Source organism: Diabrotica virgifera, chromosome 3, assembly GCF_917563875.1.
Source record: "Diabrotica virgifera virgifera chromosome 3, PGI_DIABVI_V3a".
In the NCBI taxonomy this organism is placed as follows: domain Eukaryota; kingdom Metazoa; phylum Arthropoda; class Insecta; order Coleoptera; family Chrysomelidae; genus Diabrotica; species Diabrotica virgifera.
The window spans coordinates 246,920,679-246,932,714 of record NC_065445.1 but is presented as its reverse complement, the minus strand read 5'-3'; the positions used below and the strand labels follow the sequence as shown (position 1 = coordinate 246,932,714).

At 31.7% G+C, this 12,036-nt stretch overlaps 1 protein-coding gene across 2 annotated transcripts in view; it reads left to right on the top strand.

Moving 5' to 3' along the window:
• The window catches only part of LOC114341351 (low-density lipoprotein receptor class A domain-containing protein 3-like), a 76,128-nt gene extending 66,960 nt beyond the window's left edge, over nt 1-9,168 (top strand). Inside the window, exon 7 of one of the 2 annotated variants that reach the window (XM_028292138.2) lies at nt 4,755-9,168. The gene's annotated coding sequence lies outside the window, so the exon portion shown is untranslated. Of the gene's footprint in view, nt 1-3,933 lie in introns of both variants that reach the window. The other variant, XM_028292137.2, reaches the window with a different exon arrangement.
• The last annotated feature ends 2,868 nt before the right edge of the window (nt 9,169-12,036 follow it).

Sequence of the window (12,036 nt, the reverse complement as noted above, 5' to 3'; positions counted from 1 at the left end):
TGTCGTTAATCCCTGTCCATTGCCTTATGTTTCGGAGCCAGGACATTTTCTTGCATCCTATTCCTCTCTTGACTTCAATTTTATCCTTGATTATAAGTTGAAGGAACTGGTATTTTTCGTTTCGTATGATGTGACCCAAATACGCCGTTTTTCTTATCTTGATGTTTTCGAAAAGCTGGCGTTCTTGGTTGATTCTTTTAAGGACATCTACATTTGTGACTTTCGCCGTCCATGGTATTCTTAGGATACGGCGATATAGCCACATTTCGAAGGCTTCTAATCTGTTTATATCCCTCGTTTTGAGTGTCCAGCCCTCTATGCCATATAGCAGCACCGAGCACACGTAGCATTTAGTAAACCTTAGTCTCAGTGTAAGGTCGAACTCTGAACAGGTCAGTACCTTCCTGAATTTTACGAAAGCTTGTCGAGCTTGCTCAATGCGACATTTTACTTCCCTGTCCGATGCCCAGTCTTCAAAAAGCCTCGTTCCCAGGTATTTAAATTTGCTCACTCTTTCAATGGACTTAGTATCAGTGTTATGGTGGAGTTTTCAAATGCATCCGAGTTTCTGGAGACGATCATGAGGTTGGTCTTTTTGGTATTAATCTCTAATCCCATTCGCTTACTGTATTCTCCGATTATAGTGACAAGTTGTTGAAGATCTGCTATGTTGTCACAAATTAATTATGTAGCATCATCAGCATATCGTATGTTGTTGATCAATACTCCATTTACTTTGATTCCCATCTTTGCGTCTTCCAAAGACTCTTGAAATATGGCTTCCGAATAAATGTTAAATAAAAGAGGGGAAAGCACACATCCCTGCCGAACACCCCTTCTTATATGTATGGGTTTGGAAATTGAATAGAATGATATAGAATTGTCTATTCTTAATTGTGCTGCCTGCAGTATTTATTTATAGCCATTACTGCGCTAAAAACAGGTAAAGAAACATATTCTTCGATTTCATTTTTCCTTGTTATAACCAAATATGCCTCGTTATAGACGGTTATAGATCAATAGGAATTTCATGGGACACCTAATGTACCTCGTTATAAGCGAATCCTCGCAATATCCTTGTTCGTTATAGAGAGAGTCCACTGTAATTGTGCTAAAAATATTTTAAAAATATTTTTTTTGAGTTGTGACACTATACAGTTAAAATAACGCAAAATTTACGAAATATTATTTATCACAAGAGTCTTTTGCGGTACATACTACAATATCATTATTATTCTCTGGATAACAGACTTATACTTTTTAATGATGTAACTCTAAATACAAGGAACAACATTAAACACAAAATACTGCAAAGAGAAAGATTAATTAGTGATAAATGTGTCACTTTTCTTGAGCACATACGGAAATGGTTTTGAATAAAGTAATCACATATACAAATTAAAGGGAAAATCCCAGTGATTGGCTGTATGCCATAGTTAAAAAATTTACATACTATAAAAATTATATAGGGGAGTGCATATAGATTTTCACTTCGGAAAAAATCAAACAAGATAGAACTTTTTGTAATTTCATTAAGAAATGTTTAATAAACAACATATCAAAAAGTTCTACTCGAGAAGTGGGTGCTTCATTTTTTATTAAACAAATGAACTACGAAATTAGATGTTTTTTTAAATAACTCCGAAAATATAAATTTAAAAAAAGACTGACTTGACTGTTGAAAAATTCAGAAAATTTTACAAAAAACCTTATATAAAGAATTTTCTAAAATTAAATCTGTATCTTCTATAATTTTTTATTTATAACGCTAAATTCACCCTTCTCACAAACATCGGCGCACTGTAAACTAACGTACGGCGAAGTGCACGGTTGAGTTATTTTAATGTAATTCTTTAACTAATCAAATGAAATTTTACAAATTGAACATGAAAGAAGAATAATTAAGCTATTTTATGGTTATAATAGAAAGAAATAAAATTTATGGGCATAAGTACGGTGGAAAGTGAGTCTTGCATGAATTTTGTTTAAAAATGATTTAAAAATGTGTAACTAATACAATTTTTCTTATAAAACTCTCAATTTTGCACAACTTACCTTTCAGGTATCCTACTAAATGATGTTTCATTCAAAAAAATCTCAAAAAATTTAGTTCAAATGATATGACGTCTCAAAAAATGTAATTTTTTAAATATTCGTAGTTTTATAGAATTACCACCACTTTAAGACGGTATTACTCAAGTTTGAACAAATATATTACAGTTTTATAAGTGCTTTTTTAAAGCTTAGGATGTTATTTTTAAAATGCACTAAATTATTTTACTTTAGAAATTAAATAAACTATTTCTTTTTAAGAAAATTAAAAAAGATAACAAAAATGTAATACAAAAACCGAAAATTACCTGCTAAAAAAATGTTTATACAAAGTGATCAAAACTTTTTTTCTGTAAAACTTACCTAAAATACATTTAATAATAAGCTTCAACAATAATAAATGTTCAGCAAAAATTTTTTTTAGCTCTTATACAGTATGTCTGCGTATCTTGGAACCTATTGATAACTTTTTTATTATCAGTTTTACGAAAAAAAGTTATTCTTTATAAATTACTCTGCATCGTATATAATCTAAGATGCATACATCAAATATAAAATTTAATTAATGTTATACGAGGTATGTCAAAAAATACGAATTTCACTCAAGAGTAAAGTTCCTTTACATTTTACAATATCGAAAATTGTTATTAAGAAAATTTGTTTGGAATTAAAAAATTTGTTTTAGTGTTCAATTAAATCCTTCTAATTAAATTATTGTGAATAATAAAGGCACTTAACTCTTAAGGAAAATTCCTATTTTTTACATACCTCGTATAAAATTAAAAAAGTTTGATATCTGATGATTGTACCTTAAATTTTATACCAGGGGGAGCATTTTATGAAGAATAACTTTTTTTCGTAAAAGTGATAATAACATAGTTATCATAATTGTAATAAAATGATGAGTATCCGTAATTTGAGAAAAAATTGAATTTTTTTTATTGGAATGATGTAATTGTATATCTAGACATAGTTTCTAATTTCAAACAACTTTTCATAATAGCATTTTTTAATATTCTGGAATATAAAGGTACTTTACTCTTTAAAGAAATTCATATTTTTGACATAATTCGTATAAAATTGATAAAATTTGATATCTGATGGTTAAGTTTTAGATTTTTGACTATCCAGTGCAGTTTATTAAGATTAACTTTTTTTCGTAAAATTGATAATAAAAAAGTTTTCCATGTGGTTCCTAGCTACGCAGACACATTGTATAAGAGCTTCTGTATAAAAATTTTCAAATTGCAATGCCATATTCGGATTCATCATAATCAAAAACAAAATAAAAACATATTTGATCAAAGTAAAATAATGAATTTAACGATATTTTTAAAATTATTTATACAAAAAATTGTTATTGTTTAAACTATTAATAAACAATTAGCGGCCAAATCTGCTAGTAGAACTTTTTACTTTAACATGTATGTAAACTAACAAAAAAGTTTTAGGAAAAATATAAGCTTGTTTGAATTTTTCCGAAACAATGCATATTTTCGTTCTAATTGCATTCCCCTAATATACTATTTTACAAACCGAAGTTTTTACTTCTATGTATGTAAGTTTTTTAATCATATACTGTCTTAACTCGACAGACGACGGTTTATACGCATCTTAGATGGACAAATAGTTTGCACAAGTCGATATGTGACACTGTTTATGTTCGCTGCACCGTTGATTTTGGTTAATCATATAATGACACTAGTGTCATCTAACGACAAATACTTTAACCATAAACGTAACATTTTTTGAGATAATAGTTTGTAGTTTTATTAAACTGTTGGTGCAATAAAACCGTTTTTATTTTTTTTTTGAGTTGTGACACTATTTTAGCGGAGGTGCGATGTGTTGTGAATATCATGTAGATTTATACTTTTTTAGGCAGCTTGACCATTGGTCGAAATAAAAATGAGGCCATTAGAACACAAGAGGTCTAAGTGCCAAGTTTTGAGAAAACCTTGTGAAAAATTCTAGACGAATTTAACAAATCTAGGTAGGTACCTACTACTTAGCATGTTTTCAATGACATGTCATTTTTGATCATTTTATTGTTAGTTAATGTAGAAAGTTTGAAGTCGCCATGTTTTCTATGTGTTTGGAAGTCCATTTTTGTATTTAAAACCCAATTTTCTAAAATTGTCACTTAGACCCCTTGTGTTCTAATGGTCTCAAATGTTCTACCTTGTTGATAAAAACCCTGGGACCATGTTACCAGATCTGATAAATGGTATTCAGCTTTGGTGATAGTAGTATGTTAGTATTAGATATAATAATTAAGTCAGTATTGTCGGACCGATCCATATAAAATATAAGACTTTCAACTGAATATAATAATTGTACTTTTTTATTTTGCAAGGATGTAACATCCACCCATGGCAGTTTCTAAATAATATTTTAAGTCACTTGTTGTATACAAGTTGTACACTCATTTGATGTTGAACAGATTTTAAATTGATGTTTTCGCAATGTTGTTAAGTTTTACAACATACTTCAAGTTTGTATATAATTGTAACAATAACGTTGGATGATGTAATGTCAAATGGGTTTTAAATATTGTTTCACTATTATCTGATATATTGAATTAAAACAAAAGTGGACACCCGCGCGGCCTCTCGTACCGAAAGTGAGAATCATACCCCCAGACTATTGAGCCGCCATATATCGTACAGAAAAATATATATTTTATGTATTTTAATTTTTAGGTTAGGACAAAGAAAATGAACGAGCTAATTAAAACGAAACACATTCAGAAGGAAACATGGACAGACTACTTTCGATTTTTATTTGATAAAGGTGATGATGATGAACTATTAACACCTGAACTGACGACACACGAAGAAATAAACATTAGAATAGAACAGAGTAGAGCTATGCTTTATTGTCACTGAAAATTTTTACAATTTTATGGACAAAGCTTACATACAGTCAAAAGAAAACATAATATCAATAACAGATAACAACTACAATTTACTAAAATTAGATAAATCGTCAATATATGTACAGTAAAATATAAGACATAAAGACGAAGAAATAAACATTAGAATAGAATAGAGTAGAACTATGCTTTATTGTCACTGAAAATTTTTACAATTTTATGGACAAAGCTTACATACAGTCAAAAGAAAACATAATATCAATAACAGATAACAACTACAATTTACTAAAATTAGATAAATCGTCAATATATGTACAGTAAAATATAAGACAGTAAATATAAAAGCCAAGACAAAAACAATTTATTGCAAAATTTATATAAATTGCAAATTGAACATACTTACAACAAATATAATAAAAAACATAAGGAACTGACAAGTTTATGCTACTGCGTATGAAACCCAATTTTCTTAGTTATTCATTAAGAAATTCTTCTATTGAATAGTATGGTCTTTTAGATAGATAGGCTTTTGTCATTTTACGGAACTTTGGGAAAGATGTTGCAGATTTAAGTTGTAACGGGAGATGGTTGTACAGTTTATTTGCGGAATATAATATAGATTTCTTTACTAACTCAGTGGATGGAATCGGTAAATAAATGTCAAAGATTGAATTTCTGGTGGAGTAAAGATGATTGGGCCTTGCTGGAAAGACATGAAGGTGTTTACGAATTAAACAAACAGTTTCTAGAATATATAAAGATGTAAGTGTTAAAATTCCGTGATCTCTGAAGTAACTTCTGCAATGTGTAGATCTTCTGAGGCCAAACAGATATCTTATTGCTCTTTTTTGCAATTTAAAAATAACATTAAATTGAGCAGCTGTACTAGAACTCCAAAAAGGAAGACCATATCGAAGATGAGGCTCGAACAACGAAAAATATGTTATTTTAGAAGATGCTAAATTGAGTTCCCTTGAGACAGATCTTATTGCATAGCAAGCTGAGGCGAGTTTCTTACTTAACGAATCGATATGAAGGGACCATTTGAGGTTGCTGCCTAAAAAAATACCAAGAAATTTTACAGAATCAACGGTACTGATCTGGCTGTTATTAAGAGGCAAAGGTTGAAGAGCTCCTTTATAGGATAATGCTACTGTTTTATTTACTTTAAAAGAGAGTAAATTAGAGTCAGACCAGGTCTTTATCGTCAGTAGATCTGAAGTTATAGTTTCATGAAGAGATGCAATAGTTGAGTTGCTCCAAGTGATACTGGTATCATCAGCAAAAAGAAAAATTTATAAAGATAAGGAACAGAAGAGGACCCAATACTGAACCTTGTGGTACTCCACATAAAATGTTTTTGAGACTAGAGTCAGTATCATTTGCTCTAACTAGTTGTTTCCTATTATTCAAGTAGGATTGCAACCAATTTAAAGAAATACCTCGAATTCCATAGAAATTTAGTTTTGTAATCAAGATGTCGTGATTTACACAATCAAAAGCTTTGGCATAGTCGCAGAAAACAGTGGCAGTATCAAGATTATTGTTTAGTGCTTGGTAAACCTCATGTAGTACAGAAAACATGGCATCAGTGGTACAATTATTTGTTAAAAAGCCGAACTGATTTTGTGATAAAATGTTGTTATCAACGATAAAGGACAAGTCGAGTTTTAATGAGTCTCTCAATAATTTTGGACAGTACCGGTAGTAAGGCAATAGGTCTATAGTTGCAGGCATCAGATTTTTCACCACCCTTATGAAGAGGAATAATAATGGCTGTCTTTAGGCACTCTGGAAATCTACCTTTTTCGAAGGAATCATTAATTATAGAGACGAGGATTTCCAACACATTTTCTGTGAGATTAGAGAACATTTTTATAGATAGTCCATCAGTACTACAAGATGATTTGCTTTTGATACTACTGATTGATTGGATAAGTTCAGAGTTATCGACTAGTCTTAAAAATAATGAATTCGAGACCTTTCTTGAGTTAGAGAGATGCGAAATGGGATCTTGTTGCGGCAAAATAGTTGATGTTATATTTTTACTCACATCAACGAAGTAGTCGTTTAGACTTTCAGGATTTGGAAGGGAAAATGATTGAGCTGTGTGAGTTTTATTTCGAAGATCGTTTATTATAGACCAAGTTTCTTTTGCAACACTTTTAGAGCTTCCCAGAAGATTTTGATAATAGGCTTTTTTAGCTAATTTGACAAGTTTTAGATATGTTGTCTTGTACTTCGTGATATATTCAGTGACAGAAACATTGGTAGTAAATTTCTTGATGTATAGTATAATATGATCTATATTCTGGGCTGATATGCGAATACCTTTCGTAACCCAAGGTTTCCGATGTTTTGGCTTAATAGGGATTAAAGGAAATGCCTTATTGAAGATTGAGGAGGGAGAAAAAAGAAAAATTAAGAAAATTAAAAAATAGAAAATCACCAGGAGAAGACAGAATATCTAATGAACTCCTAAAGTACGGAGGACAAGATCTGACCAAACAACTACTAAAACTAATCAAAAAAATAATAGAACAAAACAGAATACCGCAAGAATGGAGATCAAGCATCCTAATATCCCTCTTCAAAAAGGGAGACAAATCGGACCTGAAGTCAGAAGAAAAAAATACAAGAGCATTACGAAAACGACAAAAGAATTCAAACCTTGAATATCCTGTAAAAATAAGGATGGCCCTATAATTAGTGACAAAGACAGACATTGAACAGATGGGCTACACATTTTGAAGAATTTTTAAGTAATAACAATGAAGAAGTTTGCTGCCCAGGGTATTCCATGGCATTTATCATTCTAGGGCGGCCCAGATTTAAAAATGATGCTTTTAGAATAAGATATTTTAATACCACATATTAATACCATATTTAGTACATAATATACCAAATAATAGTGAAATAATATTGACTCGTGATCTTAAGCTCTTGCCTAGATTGCAAATAATTAAACATATCTTAATTAATATCAAGTTTTTTTCTACAATTTATTGTTATACGTACTAAAAAAAGTGTATTATTTTAGACTGATTAGGAACATATCTCTGAAAAAACAAACTCATGTTTGGGTTAATTATATCAATGCAAATGTGAAATATTTATTATAATGTTTACAAGGTTTTTTAGCTAATAAAACTACATATCGTTCATTTGGAAGAACAGGGTTGCATCTCAAAATGTTAGTTTTTTTATTGCATCAATAGCTTCCAAATAATGTCTTCTACTATGGAAAAAATAGTTACGTGTGTAAGTACCCTAGTCTCCGAGAGATGGCAGATGTAACTCTTTGGCTTTCCTCTAACTTTATCTACTGAACATTATTCGCTTTAGAGAATACAGTTATCTTGGAATATAATCGACAAAAGATAAGTTAATTTAATTAAAATGGTGATTTATTTTTGGTATATAGAGTTATAAGTAAAGATATACTGATTTTTCTTAAAAGTTATAACACTAAAAGTGAACAATATTTTCTGATAGAAGGATACTTTCTTAGTTGTAACTTTTTTTTCGATAATACATTATAAAAAAGAAGCAATATAGTTTGCGTAAAAAGTAGTTTTGTGAAATGTAACCTTATTCTTCAAAGTTATTTTGTTGTGAAGTTAATATCAATAATGTTGCTTAAAGAAAGATTTTACAAAAAAAGTGGGAATAACTGAACCTGAAAATTATTGTTGTCATTAATAAAGAAAAGCGATCTGTTCATGGATACTACTTAAGTTTTCACAAAAATCTGTAAAGAAAAACAATTATTATTATTGCTTTATGTATAATGGATACGAACTACTTAATTAGTTTTTTTAATGTTTTATTAATCAGTTTTATTAAATCATATGATATAATGGCATTTTTAATAATACTTTATTAATACAATTTCTAAAATGTAACCTTATAAGCAAACACAATGTTTTAAAAAGAAAATATGTCTTTATTGAAGAAGGTTATATCGAAGTTTTTTTTTCTAAACCTGATATCTTAAAAAAGAAAATTCTTGTTAGAACGATCAAAAGATCAGAAATCTATCATATTCAATCATTAAATCCTATAATATCAATAAACACTGCACAAAATAAATGAAATAAACTAATGCGACTTTTAAAACCTTTCTATCGAAAATGTGAAAATTCGTAGAGTTGCAACCCTCTTCTTCCAAATGAACGATATAGATTATAACAAAGTATGTTATATAGTTGTACTAAACTTAATATATTGATTTTATTCAAGCTAATTTATTTCTTATGTAGTTTCTTACTTATTTCCAACATCAGATTGTGAATTAATATTCATATTGACATAATTACGTGCTGCAATATTTTTAAACAATTTCTCTGAAATTCTAAACCACTACCAGCGGCGGATTTAAAGAAAAAAGCCCAGTCGGCAAAATTTCTTCAGCCCCCCCCCCCCTAGAAAAATTATGTTGTGTCAGGTGTTCCATGGAAAGAGAAAGATGTTTTAAGAATTGAATGAATAGAATGAATATAAAAAATTTTTCATTTATTCATCGAGCATTATATAAGTTGTATTCTTTTTTACATCGAGAAAATTTATTTATTTTTGAATCCTCTTCTCGCTTTTTTCTCCGCGAAAACTTCGATGGTTGCATCCAGATCAATTTGATTGGCGACTTGCTGTTCGATGAAAAGTATGCTGAAATCGTCCAATGCTTCTGCACTCATTGTAGAACGTTGACGATCTTTGACTCTCTTCAATGAACTCATTGTTCGTTCGGCGCTGGCAGTGCTGACGGGAAGGGTCAAGAATAAACGCAATAAACTGCAGCACTCCGGGAAACAACTGATCAAATTTTTTTCAACGATGAAGTTCAAATATTGCAATGGACTATGCTTGGTAGAATCTTGTTCTTGTGAGAAATATATATCCGCAAAACTGATTAACTCATACTTCAGGGCAGTGGTAAAAAAAGTTGGATATTTCTCCATCAAATTGCACACATTTTTTTCAAATTCTTTCTCTTCCATGTTTTTGAAGGATTCAGGTTTGAGAAATCCGAAAAGTGAGTTTATCTCATCAAAACCTTTGGCCCTTTCTTGTAACTCACTGCACATTCTGTCCAGAACTTCAAAGTACCCAATGCGATGTTTCGTTGCTGTATCCAGAGAACTGTCCTCTGTTTTCTCGCCTGGCATTTTTTTCGTTCGTCGTTGTCTAATGATCGGAAAATCCGGATTCTTCCATCCCATCTTCTCCCACTGAGATTTAGCTTTCAAAACGAAAGAATCATACTTGCTCTCACGCAAGTTTTGCAAGTTCTTCATTACATTTTCGAGACAATTTTGAGCCATCAAAAGATCAACTTCTTTTTTCTGTAATTGCACTTCAGCAACGTCAATGAATGATAGGACTGAATGCCACCATGTCAGGTTTAGTAAAAATAGCCAATTGATCGCCGAAAGTAGAGAATTTGCGTCCATTATATCTTCTCCAGTAGCCTTCTCTCTCGATGTTTCTCGTTCTAAACAGTTGACAACACAGTCAAGATTTTGGATAATTGCTTCTACTGCTTTCAGCCGTGCAGACCAACGAGTAGCACTCAAGCCTTTGATGTGGAGTCTTCGTTTCTGTGACAGCGCTTCGCTTTCGATATCTTCTGATGGCACAGCACACTGTTCTTCTTGTGTTTCTCTTCGACAGTCGGAGTTGGTCTCAAAAAGTTCTAGTTTTAATTCTTCCAGAAGTTGGATGGCGAAAGATGTTGTATTTTGAGACAGATTTTTGCTTTCTTCCAAAAGGTTTTCCCATCGCCGATGAGACTGCGAGAAGTAGTTGAAAATTCGCTGTAGTGTTGCGAAAAAGAGTTTGATTGAAGGGCTGGCGAATCTTTCAGCTGCATGAGATAAAACCAGGTTGAGTTGATGCCCTGTACAATGGATGTACGGAACGAAGGCCTTCTCTCCAACATATCTCCTGATAAGTGCTTGTAATCCATTCAGCTCTCCTGACATAACGGGCGCACCATAGAAAACTTGACCACATAGATACATTTTTTCGAATAGATATTTGTCAAACAAGACCCCAATAATGTCATGAGAAATCGAGACAGCATCCCCTTTTTTGATTCGAATGAAACATAAAAAACGTTCTTTGATGCATAGTATCTTGGCTCCTGTCTCATTTTTTTGGATTGTAACGTATCGCACCAATATAGCCATTTGGTCCAAGTGAGCAACATCAGTTGTTGAGTCAGCGATCAGTGTGAAAAATTTTGCTTCTTTGCATTCATTAATAATAAAATTTCGCGTTTGATCAGCCAAGATATTCAATAATTCGAATGTAATCGTTTTGCTCAAGTACTTTATCCGATTCGAGGATTCGATGTGATCATGTAGAGTCGAGTTATGTCGGGAGATGAGTTTGATGATAGACAAATATATACCAGGATTTTCTTCATCCATTTTTTCACGATGACCTCGAAACGCGACACCTAAGCCAAACAAAGTTCTTATGGTATAAAAAAAAAATGTTCAGGACGTAACGCCATTTTTTCGCTTCTTCGCTAATTTGCTGATTTAGTTGATGACTGATATCAGCTTTCTTGAGAAAACTTGCTGCTGCAACTGCATTCTGGAGATGAGTCTTGCTCAAACTGTGTATTGAAATGGATTTCTGAACATGTTTCCAATCCGTGTAACCAGTGCACCATATACTTTTTTTCGTATCCTCATTTCCAAATAGCCAGTCGGCGAGTATGATAACCAAGGGCTAAGATCATTTTCTTCGAAAGGCTTGTGCGTACGTTTATAATAATACTGCGAGTTGAAATGGCGCCCATTTTCTGTGAGTTTGAATTGGCCATTGTGCATATCAGCTTCTGTAGGTTGACAAGGGCCAGCAAGTAAAAGCATTCTTTTCTGATCTTCGTTTAAAATCTGATTTTTATAAATTCCTTTGTCATTGTTGAATTTTGAAACTGTTGGCGGTGCATTCGCAGAAAGTAATAGTTCAGATTCGGACATTGGTTCTTTATCAAATGAATCAGTGAGTGCGAAGTTATCTTTTTGTTCATTATTAAAAAACGATTGGTCATTAACACTTCTGTCAAACGGAGGATTTTACTCGACTAACACTAG